The 11,361-nt window shown below is 39.2% G+C and overlaps 1 pseudogene; it reads left to right on the top strand.

Annotated features, from left to right (window-relative positions):
* The first annotated feature begins 9,180 nt into the window (after positions 1–9,180).
* Positions 9,181–11,083, top strand: LOC149141038 (alpha,alpha-trehalose-phosphate synthase [UDP-forming] 6 pseudogene; annotated as a pseudogene).
* Positions 11,084–11,361: the final 278 nt, after the last annotated feature.

Genomic DNA, 11,361 nt, shown 5'->3' with positions numbered 1-11,361 from the left:
CAATATTACAATCTATGAAGGAATAATATAGAGAATCTAATATAACTATTTACTTACATTTTGTATATAAATCATGTGGAGGGAATTCAATTAGAACATTTACTTATAATCTATATTGTAATCATATGAAGGGAATTTAATAGGACCATTTACAATGAAATTGTTTTACAATAAACTTGTTCTTCTTTCTAAAGTGGTAATTGGTCTAAGTATTTAAATAATTGCATTTGAGTTTTTTTTAAAGGAAATCAAAATAAAGTATTATCTGTAGTAATCTAAATCCTTCTAGGTTTTGACAAAATTCTCTAAAAATCTTATTACTTGATTTAGATGAAAAAAACTAAAATGTAGAAGAATTAGGCTAAAGAACACAGAAATAACATTCTTTTTTGTCAACAAAAATGAATGTTTAAATTGAATACTAATTATGTAGCATTGAATTTCTAATAATAAGGAACCATACATGCATGAAATCAATTTTCGTTCATAATGCCTATTTTCATTTCTTGTTATTAAGTAGGCATAAACAAAACATGCAAGCAATAATCATAAATGCAAACTTGCTGAGCAAGTAGTAAATACAAGCAAGATTAGTATGAAGTAAATAAAATCAAGTGGAGTAAGCACTAAGAATATTTGCAGGTGTAGCCATGGAAGATTGGTAGGTACATTTTGCAAGTCCAAGAAACAAGAGCATAGGGAGTTGATTTGAATTGCAATTGTTTATCCTCTACCTTACAATGAAATGATTCCCCACAATGAAAGCTTTAGATCTTCAATTCCCATTGCTAAGTTGAAATTTCAATAAATAGGTGATGCATGGATGCATGAGCTCCATAACAACTTAGGATTCTATTGTAGAAAAATAACAACATTTATTTTTTTGAGTCATTATGATATGGAAAAATTTGTTAATATTATCATGGTGATTGATAAAGAACAAAACTATAAATATAATGACGAGTAAAACATATTCCTTACCTTTAATTAAAAAAATATGAAACACATTTTTTTTTTGTAAATCAATATTCTATTCAACTATGATAAGAGATATACATCAGAAGTTTCAAAAAACAGGTGGTCTCACCCCAACCAGGTTTGTTGACCATCGTATGTAGGAGGTGACAAAAATATAAAAAGGATGTTAGAGACATAGTCCCATCCCGAGAGGACCAGTGACTCCAAAAAACAAGTAATACAAAGAGGGAACCTACGATCATGCTATTCATAAGAAGTAATGGAAGTTGGGTTATTCGAGGTTGTTCCCGGAGGAGGCGGTGAGCGGAAGGTGCATTGGACATGCCCTCCGAAGTGAGCCATCCATGACTCCAGCTTTTCCACCTTTTCGGAGTAGGATCTGGCCATGCCAAACCACCACCACTCGCTCGCGAACCTGGCACTCGAAGTAGTGCATTCTGTCCAAGGTGGCTACTATCTCTGAATGTTCCTCCCTTCTGATTCTCTCAGTTATTTCCATCTGATCTAGTAAAGGCTAGATTAATTCTCGACAATTATCCACGCAGTAGTGTTGAATTTCCGATGAGTCGGTTTCCAAGCTACTGCCAGACCCACATCTCCTCTTCTCACCATGCTTTGTTCCTCCTTGCCTATGAGCCTGCAGAGGTCACCCACCTTTCCTCGTCGCCTTCCCGCCACCTTTGCATCCCCCTCACATACCAGCAGTGGATTTCCTGGAACACCCTGCAACCTTGCGTCCCTTACTCGACCCAACACCCTCTTGCCCTGAATTCTTTAGTGGGATGGCCAATTCTGGGTCTTCACGTCCTGCCAGGCTATGCTTCGGAGGGAGAGAAGACCGACCATGCCACAGGGATTGCCTCATCCTGAAGGGGCTTGCAATACCACAACAATCACTACAAATAGGAAAGCTGGAGCGACCACCCACTGACCAGGTGAGCTTGGCTCTGAACCACCACCGTCTTCTCTCCGAAATCCAAACCCTTCCATCACCTGAGCAAGAATGTGAACCACCAATACCTCTCCCAAAGTAGTACCTTTCTTCCCACCACCCTTCACCACTCCACCAATCGATTCCATTGCAGAAGTGGTTAGACAAAACGCCAAGATGGTTGAATTCCATACTTAGAGTGGTCGAGATAAACCCCACTCCGACCAAAGAACACCAACACCTTTCTTGATGAATACTTCGACACTAAAACCCAGTGAATTGTAGGAGAGTAGCTCTCCTTCCCCTGGTATGTACTGAAAACCACAAGAGCCACATGTTGTGGCTCCACTAAGCCCACGAGAGACTTCGCCCACAAACCCACGATAGAAAGAGAATCCCATAGCTTCCAAATTCAAATTGAACCAAAAAAAATGGGTGGCTATTGTTACTTTAGTTCGTGCTAGACCAGACCAAGAAATGCCTGGGAAATGCTTCCTGGGACAAGGACAGGACCAGACAACCTCACTTGAACCCGGAGATAAAATGCTTCCAATGCCTCCAAAACCAAAAGGCCAAATTCCTATGCCTTTGCTTCTACACATAGTACCACTCAAACGCATGAAGCTGAACCACCACCTCAACATGCATGTCGTTTAAATTATCCACGAGGCATTGGCTTATTTCACACGCTCTGCATTACTCACCTCTGATCGCTTTATGAAGTGAGGGGATTGAGGGGCCCATCCCCCTTCCACTTCCCGCATGACTACTGAAATGGGCCATGAGGAGCCACATGGTCCTAGGACCTCACACCCATTGGGGAAACCTATTCCTCTTCCATTATCTAACATAGATTACTTAGTTGGTACTCAGCTCCACGGGGGGCCAGTCTTGTAGAAGATCTTGGTCGTGGTGATCACTGCCCCAATTAGCTAGATTATCCGCTGCCTTATTTCCTTCCCAGTCAACATGTTATGTGATTACATAATCAAAGGAGGAGAGATGGGAATGGATATGCTCGCCTATTAGCTCCAACCACCATCTTTTGATGAATTTCTCTGGGGAAGATCTATTGATAAGGCTTTGAAGCATAACTATTGCTATATGAGAGTCTCCTGTGACTTGAAGCTTGGAGACCCCTAGATCCATAGCTACATGGAGTCCCCTTTCCAAGGCCAGATACTCTACCACATTGTTAGTGATACTGCCACATGATGCTGCATGGAACTTGACTACTTGCCCCGTGTCATTGCGGATTAGCCCCCGAGGCCAGCTGACCCTGGGTTGCCCTTCGAGGCCCCATCGAACTTGAGTTTGAGGAAACCCATAGGAGGGTAGGTGAACACTCCAGATGAAGTAGCCTACACTGGGGGGTGGTGACGTGGCTCACAATCCATGGACTCTCTATGAAGATCAAGGTTCGCTAAAATGGTGTGCTAACACCCCTCTGCTTTCTAGTCATCCTCAGTCTAGTGTGAGATAGACAGAGTTTCTTTGATGTTTTGAAGGGTGATTTTCCATACATTTAAGGCATAAAAGGCTTCTGAGTGGAACACTGCTCTGTTTCTAGCTTTCCATATATTCCATAGGAAAAAACCCTGTGAGATGCACCAGGCTCTATTAACAATGGGGTTTTTGAAGAGATTCCATCTCCAAGCTTCCAGGAATTCTCGTAAACTTTTTGTTGACCATTCATATGCATTGAATACCGCTTCGAGTTTGTCCCATATTTCCACCACCTTGGGGAAGAAGGTTAAAAGGTGGTTAGCCATTTCCTCCTCGTTGTAGCATAAAGGGCACCAAGACAGACCCAAGAAGCCTTTTTCCAAATTTTATCCCATGTGAGAAGCCTTCCATGAATCGTTAACCATAGGAAGAATGATACTTTTGGCCATAATATTGAGTAACAAATCATTTTCCATAGTGGGTATGGTTCTTGATCACCTGATGAAGATAAAATTGAGTAGGCTTCCTTGAGGGTGAATGTTCTTGCCGATCGATGAACCCATCTCAATTTACCAGGATCACCATTGTTAAGAATAAGGTGTTTTCGGAGGATCAAAGTGAGTGCTTCCCAGCCTAGAGGAGGATTGTGGACCAGGCAATTGATTGAAGATTTCCACTCTCACCATTTTTCCCCAGGGGGGGAGTTTCTCCAGAAATCCTTGACACGATCTGTTCCCGGTTGAGAGGTGAATACTTGGAGATCGATGAGATCAGGGATTTGATCCAATCTAGGGTTCTGCATCTAGCTCTCATCCCAAAATTTTTCCCTAAGTCCATTCGTGACTTCCCAGGACCCATGATCTCATATGATGCCCTGTTGAGCCTTTGCTCAGTTCCAGATCGAGGATCCATTTGGTAAGTTTTAATGGTTCTGTAGTGGGACTTGCCAACCTTCTATGTTGAATTTGTTGGCCCATAGTTGCTTCCATATCTCTTGACCACCTTGCACCCGATGCCACCAAACCTTTGCACTAAGGCACTATGTCATTTAAGAGCTAACCTTCCTGGGCTATGAGGTTGTCAGATCCCCCTTCCAAGATGATCTGTTGCTGGAGAGATCGAATTTCGTCTACAAGTCTCCTTTTTTCCCAATGAATATTTCCAAAGTCCATTTTGTTCCATTCTTTGACTTTTCCTTTTATTTCCTTTAGCTTTAGTTGAAATGTTTCCATTGGGTTGCAACCAGTTACCCTTATTGCTTTCTACCAGTCCTCCAGTTTACCCAGGAAGTCTGGTTTTTCGAGCTAGAAAGCTTCGAAACGGAACAACCGATTCCGTGGAGCCATGCATAGATCAATCTCTAAACAAATTGGCCAATGGTATGATCCAAGGCACGATAGAATATTAGCCTGAAAAAATAGGTCCCGCTAGAGGATATTATCTGAAAGAAGAAAATGATCGAGTTTTGAGGCTATTTGATACTTACGACTGTGCCAATATTTCCAGGTGAAGGATCCATTCTTGAAGTCAATGTCTTTCGTTCCCAAATCTTGGATGGTGGCTTGAAAATCCTAGGAGATCAGATCCAAGTGCCGAATGTTTCCCTTCTTCTCACCTAGGTCCTTGATAAGATTGAAGTCCCTAACCACTATCGAGTTGGTTCTCCCATAAGCTCCTTGAGGTATCAAATACTGTGGAGAAAACTTGCTTCCATCCCTAGTAACGTGGGTCCATAGACCCTAGTCAACGAGATCTTGTCTGATGAGCCAATGCATTGAAATTGTCCTAAAAGAGTGTGGGGATTGGCGATCAAATACCTGAAGGAAATAGATCGAGGGTCCCATAAGATACCCATACCCCCTACACTGCCCCTGGCATCAGAGCCATACACTTCGCCACTGGCCTACTTCTGTTAACAATTTCCTTGAGTTTCTCTTGCATCACTTTGATTTCCTGTAGGATTACTATATCCGGTTTCTCTACTTGGATTCGATCTTTCAAGTACCTCAAATTTCCTTTAGAGTTGAGGTCTCTTATATTCCATGATAATAGTTTCATTGAGGGGGGAGGGGAGAGACCGCTGGTAATACTCTTTCAGGACATTGGTTTTCCTGAGTTAACCAAGATTTACCTTGCTTCCCATATGACTTCATGGGTTGGCCTTTTGTCCCTCTTCTGGGCACCTAAGCTAGGCTTTTTTCATTGCATGGGTGTATTTTCTTCTTAGATGACAAGAGCCATTTGAGGAGAAGGTTGTGCCATGACTTGGAATTTCTCCTAGTCCTTGTAGATTTAGTGGAATTGGTCTAGCTGATCGTGAGGGATATCCGCTTTTCTATATTTTTCGCAACTTCAGAGATAGGAAACCATTACTCGCCCGTCTGAGTTAAGATGATTCAGTTTCACTTCTTGTTCCAAAGCTTGGTGAACCTGGGCGAGGACTTGCTAAATTTCCTTACTGTTGGCTTGGACCTTTGGGGTCATTCCTTTTCTTAGTTGTTTGTTTTTGGAGTTGTTCATACCCTGTTCTATTTCCATTGCTACTCGAGTTGGGGGAACAAATCCAGATGCAACCTCCATGTCCTGATCTGATGTATCTGTTAAGATAGAAAAACGGTTTCCTATTAGGCCAGGCAGTGTTGCTTGATTGCTGCTCAAGGGGCAGCTGGGGGCCACTTGCGTTGGTCCAGACGCTCAACTGGGAGTTGCATGCGAAGTTTTTACTGGGATGAAAGACGGGGAAGCTTTTCTTTCCAGGGGACATCGTTGCTGAACTTCTTGGAATTTGTCTAAGGGGGAAGATTCTACTGGACTCGGGGCTTGGTGAGGGTAATCCCGAAATAAGTGTTTGTATTTATGGAAAAGCCTACACCTTAACGATATGTGCTTTTAGTCCAACGGATCGGACTTGATCTCATATTGGTATTCTATTTCCACAGATTCTGGGAGATGCTTGGAAATGTTCATATACACACAGATCTAAACATACAAGGAAAATATTCTGCGTAGTGTGATCTCAGAGACTTGGAAAAAGTCTCCTATAGGATTGCCAATTAATCCCAGGATATCGAGCTCCTAAAAGTCTGATGGGAGAGAATATAGCCAAACATAGATCACAACAACTAAGAATTGTTCCTTCTCTGGGTTATAACAGGGTTCACAGTGTCTCATAAAAAGACCCACATTATTCATGAAATAAGGGCCATTGTCTAGGATTCGCTTCCAATCTTCCAGATCGTCAAAGATGACTCAGAAGAAACCTTTTTCATGTAGCCGAAGATCAAACGGGGCTTTTGGTTCCCATTTAAGTTGGATCCAATGCAAAATATCAACTTCTCTGGGCCAAATACCCATTAATTTACATATGATTGCATGATCTTGTATGAACTGGCGAGATTGTTCCAGACGACTGCTAGGGATCACCACTTTGGGTTTCTTGGTTTCCTTTGGTAAGCAGTGGCTTCTCATACGCGACTTCCACTAGGCACCTAGGGTCGGCTGTTCCGATTTTTTTCCTTTGTGCTGGCTGGAGCTAGACGTAGGGGCAGTAGAGGGGCGTGATGTGCCAGTGAAAACAAATTTGAAGGAGGGGGCGGATCCCCCTCCTCCAGGAGGCTCCATCATGATCCTTCTTAGATTAACAATGACGTCAGGGTGCAGCAACGACTTCCAAGGGTGCAGAGAAGGCAGACGACACAGGGATCAGGGTAATGTCATTTGCAGAGTACAGAGAGGATGAAACAAATATTATTTCAAATTCTAAAAATAATTTTTTGTTTTAATTTTCATTGACATAGAAAATATTTTTGCAATGCAGAGACTTCATGAAAGAGAATAACCACTTCAATTTTGAATTTGCTCAAATTGACTCATTTTCATATATTTTGTTTATTTTTTGAAAATAATAATTGAATCATTTCAAAATTTGATTACAACCATACTTTTTGAAAAAATCAATGATCAGAACGAAAAGATCAAATTCTAAGAAGAAAACTCCCCAAAATCGATAATTGAACCATCTTAAAGTTGGTTAAAACCACAAATACTGAGTTCTAAGGACAAAAATACCATAACATAAGTATAACTTTCTATGTTGTTCCTCCTCAATTTAAAACTGAAATTTTAAAATGCAATGAAAAACCCTTTAAATAGGGTCAAAATAGATTCTCATATTGTATCTCAATGTAGGTGTATTATAAAAGAAAGTGGAAAAGTAATAGTAATGTATGTATGAGGTAAGTTAAGCTATCAAACACTAAGTTAATGATTGATTTACTACCTTTCCATCTTTTCTATTAAATATTATTTTATTTTTATTCAACAGGCAAGATGGAAAGATAGTAAACTAATTATTGACTTAGTGCATGGTGCTTAATATTTTTCCACTAGCACTTGTTTGAGGGAGAAGTTAAATTCCATAAACGACCATTAATTAATGAGATAAAATGAGAAATTAAAAAATAAGTAATGTAAAACAATGGAGGAAAGCTACATGTTACTCAATGAATTATATGTTAAATTATTAAATGATTTATTTATAAAATAATTATGCCAATAGGTGTTCCTTTGCAGGGTTGGGCTAGGCAAATTCAACCAATCACAAAGTCGTATTTTCGTTATCCTCCTCCAAATAGAAAATTGACACGTGGGTTCAAGTTTTAGGCCCATGTGAATGCATGGCTTTCACCACTGACGATAAATGTTATGTCACCTTCATCACCGATGATACTAGTTCGGGCCTTGGGCATAGCAGGGTTTCAAAACCTTAGCTTCTCCCTCAAAGAGCTCCATTAATATTTTTGTTTTGTACATGGTTTGCACCTGCATCAGACATGAACAACCTCCGACCAAGAAATCTCAAATGGTTCCTTCGTAATTCGAAATCCTTTCATTGGTAGAGGCCCGGAGGCAAACCAAATCAATCACAACCAAATATCTATTAGCTCCCTAACCTTCCAAGAGATGAAATGATTCTTATCCTCGTGACTTTGTTCATCTTTCTTGCACATGACTAATAAACCAGAGAACCCAACAACAAAAAAATTCAACAAAATCATTGATGGATGCGCCGATGAGGTTTCACATTTTGTAGGAGGAGCATAGGCGCATGTAGGAATGGGAGGTAGAGGTGGAGGTGGAGGCACATGAGTGGAAAGATACCACCACCACTATCACCACATCCACCATTCAATAGCCTTAGCCAGAGCTCAGAAATTTAGAGAGAAATTTTGATTGGGAATATGATTATAATATGGCTCTAATTGATCCTCATTGCTTCACATATTCAATGTGTCCTCTAACACAACATGTCCATATTTCATTGTATTTTGATTTTTGAAGCAAAAGGATTGATGGTTTCACGACTCTCACTCTTGAAAGTCCTTATTCTGGGATATATATCTTATGCATAACATTTTTGTTCTCAATTCAAGATATTTTATAATGTATGCCATATAAATTTGAATTTGTTTTCCTTTTTCTAGTCAAAGCAATATCTTTTCTTATATTGTTAAACACTAATTTCATATCTCAGAGTATATACCCTCTAATCACTTGCTAGAAAAAGAGACATTGCCTTATCTGGCCTTTTGTCTATTTAAAAGAGGTGTGGATTCCATGTTTGCTGACTTGGGCCACTTTAATAGGAGATCTATTCAGGTTCAAATGATTTCCACAATCAAAACATTGTTCCATCTAAGTTTATATGTGTTTCTTGGACTGTAATCATAAGAACTTTTTGCTTCTAAGTTCTATATATGTTTCTTGGACTACAATCATAAGAAATTTCAGTTTCTTGTTGTAGATTGCCTTTTCTATTATGGTGTATGAGGAGTATTCTCAATGATGATCTAATTGATTTCCATGCATTCGATTATGTGAGGCACTTTCTTTCTTGTTGCAGAAGGATGTTGGGATTTGAGCATGAGTCCAAGAGAGGGTATATAGGCTTGAAGTATTATGGGAGCAATATAGTGATCAAGTTTATTCCTATGGGCATACAGATGAGCCAACTTGGGGGTGTCTTGAGGTTTTCTGATGCGAAGTGGCGAATTTGTGTGTTGAAGGCAAAGAATGAGGGAAAGATTGTACTTCTTAGGGTTGATCACATGGACATTTTCAAGGGCATAGGATTGAAACTTTTATGAATGAAATTGGTTGGTGAATTGGTAATGGTGCAAATTCTCAACCTTGCACATGGTCAGGGTAGGGATGTCTTGGAGGTCTAGGAGGAGATATATGTCACCATAGAAAGGATAAACAAGTCATTCAGAACTGAAATATATTAACCCATTGAATTGGTGCATAGACATGTTCCATTGTATAAAATGGTTGTATAATACATAATTGTAGAATGTTGTGTTGTATCTGCAATCCAGGATGGTATGAGTTGGATCCCATATGAATACTTTGTTTGTAGGCACGGTATTACAAAACTAGGCGGTAGGTTTGGAATCACATCTCATAACCTTAAAGGAAGTATACTGGTAATGTATGAGTTTATTGGATGATCCTCCTCTGTAAGTGGATATATTTGTATAAATACGGGGAGTATTGAAGCTTTAGTTGATGCTATGAATATTTCCATTAAAATGCTAGATTTTGAGAAGCAAATGAGACATGAAAAACATTTTAGGTATGTCAGCACTCATGATGTAGCCTTTTGGGCCCAGAGTTTCACAGGAGACTTGCAAAGAACTTGCAGAAAACACTATAGAAATTGATGTTATAAACTAGGATTTAGATTGGGATCCAAAGAAATGCATCTTCATTATAATTTTCATAAGCTTTCAATTGAACATATTGTCTGGGCTTACAAAAAGAGTAATAGACGATCCATTCTTTTGGAATGTGATGGTACCATGATGCCTCAAACTCTAGTTAACAGGTCTCCAAACTCAGATGTATTGATAATCCTAAACACCCTTTGAAATGATCCAAAGAATGTGGTCTTTATTGTAAGTGAACAAGGGAAACAAACTTTGAATGATTAGCTTTCACCCTGTAAAAATCTTGGGATTGCTGTAGAGACTGTTTATTTTTTCAGGTATTTGAACTCTAATTTTATATGCTTACATTAGCAAAGAATGCAAGCCTTTTCCCACCTTTCAAATGCTTGCTACAAGCAGTTGTAATATAGCTGATTTACTAGGTTCAAATTACATTTTAACCTTTTTCATTAACATTGCCAGAGCAGGTGGTAGAAGGATGAGGAATGGAAAACTTGTGTGCCAACAATGGATTTTGGTTGGAAAAAAGTTGTGGACCCCATTATGAAGTTATACATAGAAAGGAAATTATGGAGGTAACGCTTAAGTATTGCACATTAGTGTTATCAATTAAGCATTCTAGGGCTACTTTTTTCAAGGATATGAATTTGCTTTATGTCATTTTCATCTTGCATGAAGATCTTCAACATAGGAAGTTTATTAAATTGTTTGAATTCAAAACCTGCTGGGAGTGAGAAAGGGTGTTATAGCCGAACAAATTTTAATAATGATGGCTAGTCAAGGAAATCCTCTATATTTTTTCTTGTGTATAGGAGATGATCATTCAGATGAAGACATGTTTGAGATTATTGACAGTGTAATGGAAGCCTTACCAAAAACTGCAGAGAGGGAGCTCTTTGTATGCACTTTTGGTCAGAAGTCGAGTAAGGCTAAATATTACCTAGATGGTACTATTGAAGTAGTTAACATGTTACATGGACCAACATTGGCAAGCAAATAATTGTCTCGAAGTTCACAAAGGGCTATTGCTTATGTTTCAGAAGGCTGATTGCAAATCTCATGTATTCTTTTGTGCAATTCGATGAATAAATCAAATATAAATATATGAATAAGACTTTTATTTTCATGTAATCTTTTGTGCGGTTCAATGAATAAATCAAATATAAATATCTGAATAAAATTATTTGTTTTGATGCTGTGTATTTTGCTTTATGTCATGTCATTGATCATAATCTTGTTGAGCCGAGAGGCTCAATATACAACCCAATCTAAGGGGAT

This window comes from Pinus tabuliformis, chromosome X, assembly GCF_031772625.1.
Source record: "Pinus tabuliformis cultivar Carrire ecotype Pingquan chromosome X, CPIR1, whole genome shotgun sequence".
NCBI classification, from domain to species: Eukaryota; Viridiplantae; Streptophyta; class Pinopsida; order Pinales; family Pinaceae; genus Pinus; species Pinus tabuliformis.
This window is presented reverse-complemented; position numbering and strand designations above follow the sequence as displayed.